Source organism: Apodemus sylvaticus, chromosome 2 (assembly GCF_947179515.1).
Source record: "Apodemus sylvaticus chromosome 2, mApoSyl1.1, whole genome shotgun sequence".
Classification (NCBI taxonomy): Eukaryota; Metazoa; Chordata; class Mammalia; order Rodentia; family Muridae; genus Apodemus; species Apodemus sylvaticus.
This window is the reverse complement of record NC_067473.1, coordinates 111,368,170-111,373,146: the sequence shown is the minus strand read 5'-3', so window position 1 is coordinate 111,373,146 and position 4,977 is coordinate 111,368,170.

The window sequence follows — 4,977 nt, the reverse complement described above, 5'->3', positions numbered from 1 at the left end:
CAACATTCTTAGTCATCAGGGAAATACAAACCAGAAGAACCCTGAGATTCTTCATACATGTCAGAATGGCTAAGATAAAAAACTCAGGTGACAGCCGATGCTGGTGAGGATGCGGAGAAATCCCTTCATTGCCGGTGGAATTTCAAGCTGCTGCAACCATTCTGGAACTCAGTCTGGTGGGTCCTCAGAAAATTGGACACAGTATTATCTGAGGACCAAATTATACTGCTCCTGGACATATACCCAAAAGTTCCAACATATAATAAGGACACATGCTTTACTATGTTCACAATAGCCTTAGTTACAATAGCCAGAAGCTGTAAAGAACCCAAATGTCCTTCAACAGAGGGATGGATACAGAAAATGTAGTAAATTTACACAATGGAGTACTACTCAGCTATCAAAAATAATGACTTCATCAAATTCTTAGGCAAATGGATGGAACTAGAAAATATCATCCTGAGTGAGGTAACCCAATCACAAAAGAACACACATGGTATGCACTCACTGATAAGTAGATATTACCCTCATAGCTCAGAATACCTAAGATACAATTCACAGACCAAATGAAGCTCAAGAAGAATGAAGACCAAAGTGTGGATGCTTCTGTTGTTCTTACTAGGGGCAATAAAATACCCATGGGAGGACAGAGACTGTGGATCAGAGACTGAAGAAAAGGCAATTCAGAGACTGCCCCCCCTGGGGATTCATCCCATATACTGTTACCAAACACAGACAGTATTGTGGATACCAATAAGTACTTGCTGACAGGAGCCTGTTATAGCTGTCTCCTGAGAAGCTCTTCCAGAGCCAGACAAATACAAAGGTGTGTGCTTACAGTCAACCATTGGACAGGGTCTTCAATGGAGAAGATAGAAAAAGGACTGAAGGAGCTGAAGGGGTTTGCAACCCTATAGGAGGAACGACAAAATCAATGAACCAGAATCCCCAAGCTCCTAGGGATTAAACCACCAACCAAAGAGTACACATGGAGCTACCCATGCCTCCAGCCACATATTTAGCAGAGGATGACCTTATTGGACATCAATGGGAAGGAGAAGCCCTTGGTCCTGTGAAGGCTTCATGCACCAGTGTAGCAGAATCCCAGTACAGGGAAGTGGGAGTAGGCCAGAGGGCTGGAGAACACTCTCATAGAAGAAGGGGGAGGAGGGACTGGATAGGGTGCTTTTGGAGGGGAAACCAGGAAACGGGATAACATTTGAAATGTAAATAAGGAAACTATCTAATAACAACTTTTTAAAAAAGAAAAACACTTGCTCTTAAGGGCTGAATAATCATTCTACCTGCCCCCCCCCCAGCTGTACGTTTGAACTGTCATTTAGACTTTTATAATATGCATGTGATAAGAGAACTATAATGCAGACCTGAGAGACAATCTTAAGAACTGTAATCAGGAAAGTCTTTATTCTACATCCCCTCTCTGTCCCATTTTCTTCATCAGAATGCTAGCTGCCTGGTAGTCCTCCAACTCCCTTGCTGGCTTTCCAATAGGCCAGCAAAGTGCTCTGTGTCCCTACTCCCTGTGTTGTAGTCCTTGTCCTTGGTTCTCCAGAGACTCTCTCCCTCCTATTTCCTCCTCCATCACAGAAGATTACTCAGTTGTTCATCCTGCAAACAAGTCCTTCATTGGGACAAATATTCCCTGGGTCTTGTTATTCCCATAAATTGCTCCTTAATTTCCTTTGTAGTACACTCCTGTTATATAACACATTTTCATCCGTGTGTATTTTATTTATTTGCCTCTGAATCTCAAATGCACTTTTGAGAAATAAATGTGGAATAGACTTCACTGCTTTAAAATGACTCAAACCAAGATAATATAAGACTTTCTGTTTCTCTTGCCTTTTCTACCCTTTGATGCCTCAACTATCACCCTTCTGTATAACCACTGACCCTATCTTTCCTGACTTGGTTATACATTTCATGACAACCAGAATAAGAACACAATGGACATAAACATTTTCTGAATCCCAAATCACTGGACCCATGAAGTCTATGGAATCATAGATCTTGCCCTTATCTGAGATTTGCTAAGTTTCATTTCTATTACTAAAATAAAATTATATGACCAAAGGAACTTAGAGGTAAAAGAGTTTGTTACTGCTCAGAGCTCCCAATTCTTGTTCCAGGCATCATGAACTTGAGAAAGCCAGTTACACTGTATACAAAGTTAAATACAAGGTACAATGATTGTATGTGTTCTTGCTTCCTGCGCTCACTGTGATTTCTCCACTATTAGCTCAAGACCCCTGCCTAGGGAATGGTGCCTCCATAGTGTGCTAAGTCTTGCCACATTTATTAACTTGATTAAGATAAACACTCGCAGAAATACCTACAGATTACTTCAATATATACAATCTCTCATTGAAACTTCCTATCCGGGTGATTATAGACTGTGTCAAGTTAAAAGTTGAAGATAGCCATCACACTGGTTATTGAATCTCCTAGTAAGCTATAGATTAGATGATTTCTTTTCATATAATGTGTGTGTGTGAACAGTAGCAGAGTACAGTATCTGCTCAATAATACTTTTTGATGAATTTGCCATCATTTAAATGAAAATTATTTACCTGTGATGTTAGACAACTGGGCCCCAGTTGGTGATGCTGTATTGAGGAGGATATATAATTTCTGGCATCTGCTCTTTTTAAGGAGGGTGCACTTCATAGTGGTTTAAGAGTTCATAACCTGGCCCTATTTCCAGCTTGTTCCCTCTGCTCACAATTGCAATTGAGGATATAAATTATCATTTTCCTGCTCTGCCAATAGGCTATGCCCACCTGCTGCCATGCCTCCCCTTATTCATCTGGAACTGTAAGACAAATAAAGCCTTCCCTTTGCATTTTGCCTTGATCATGTTTTATAACATCAGTAGAAAAGTAAAGAATACCAAACTATTTGCCCATGTGCTACTTAGTATAATCATAGTGTCCTTCTAGTTAAAAAGCAATCTTTTAAATTCTTATGTCACTTCATGTCTTTAAATTTTTCTCCTATGGCATAATTTACTCTTCCACTTGTGGACTTAATCATTTTTTATTCCGTTCCTTTTATTTAGAGGATTTTGCTATTATAAAGAACAATGTCGCAATGACTTACATGCTGCTGCAGTTTTATATAAACCTTTGTTTTCCCTTTGGGAGGATCCAGCTCCCTATAGCACTCTGAAGAGAGGCTGGCATACATACAAGAGGTGTGTGTGTGTGTGTGTGTGCATGTGTGCGTGTGCATGTGCGTGTGTGTGTGCATGCGTGTGCGTGTGTGTGTGTGTGTGCATGTTTATACACATATTTCTGTAGACATTTTTTTAAAGTAGACATATTCTGGATTCTTTAAAGACATTGGCACCAACTAAGATTAATTTATAAATATTGGCATCTTATTAAGCCATAAAACAAAAAAAATTATGTCTTTTTTTCAAGGAAATAAATGCAACTGAAAATTAATACATCATATATAATGAGGCAGAATCATAATGGAAATATGTATTTCTCTCATTTATGGACTCTAGATTATTTTTGTGTAAATTTGACTTTTTGCTTGGATTTTTTTTACATGAGTAGTGCATTTATACCAGGTTTGCCCCCCTCTCTCCCTCCTCCAGCTCCTTGTCTGTCTTCCCACCCCAAAAATTCATGATCACTTCTGTTTTAATCATTATTGTTGCACATGCAGACCCATAAATAAATCAGGGGTCAGTCACCTTAAGAACACTTTTGGGTGCTCACATCAGCTTTATGTTTAAATACAGGAAGAATTGGAATAGAGGCAGCAGTTCTATATGACAAAACTATTGTGGAAGAGGAGTTGATCAAGTTCTCAGTTCCGTTTCTGGAAAGCTGACAGAGATGTTGTTACTCCTGTCAACATTTGTCCTGCATCAACTCATCATGCCTATTCCAGGGAGTAGTCTCAATTTTATATCTGTATACCAAGAATCTGTATGGGCTCCACTCTTTCTGGAATCTCAGGAGACCCAATTGTAGGAGCAATTTAGATGCTTCTGGGTATCTGCAAATGATACTGTAAAAGCTGGCAATAAAATGTCCCAGTTACTCTTTAGTTTGTGACTGAAGCCTTGAGGGGTGATAAGGTAGTTTGGTCATCTCTGTGTTTTAGGCAGACACTCTGAGTGGTTAACATGTCTGTACAGAGTGAAAGAGACAGATGGGAGATTAAACTGGGGGTGCCAGGTTTCAATTAGTCTTTGGCGATTTTGTGGATTCCAGTGAGGAGTAAGGCTTTTTAGCAAAGCATCTTTTAAGTGACTGTTAGATTATTGTGGTGAAGCTCCTAAGTCTTTCTCATTTTTTAAAACTTATTGGCTTTCATCATCGCTGCTCTTATTCCTTGTTGTTCCAGATGAACACTTGAATTTAATTAGGTTCCCTTAATCACATTATAATTAAAATGACTTTTGTTTTAGAAAACCAAGTATCTTACTATAAATATAATAGGAAATTGAAGGAAGGAAAAAAGTCTTTTTTTCCCCCTGTTCTTCTGTGCATCAATCCATGATATCCATATTCCAGAGAAGATGAGGAATACAATCAGTGATTAGAAGTATTATCTGAGACTTGGTGTCCTGCCTCCTGATCCCAAGATCAGAACAATTTATAGATCTGTGTCTTCTAACAGAAAAGATGGACTCCTGGGTGATTATGATGACCCATCTTAAGCGTTACTTCTACTGAGCTACATACTCTTGTATTCCTCAACCACAATTCAGAATATGGCTGTGAAGTCATGTTTGAGATGGGAATTATCACACAGGATATGGAGATGTTAACTGGACTGGCTCAATTCGTTCAAAGAAGGAAAATGGAACTGAGGCTTCCCTGAGAAAGACAAACAACTTCCATAGGTAGAATGCACCTTCCTCTGCAGCCTAGAGTCTCTACTACCCTTTCCCGTGGCCCCTTCAAAGATTTTAGACATGCTTAGAAGCTTCAACGA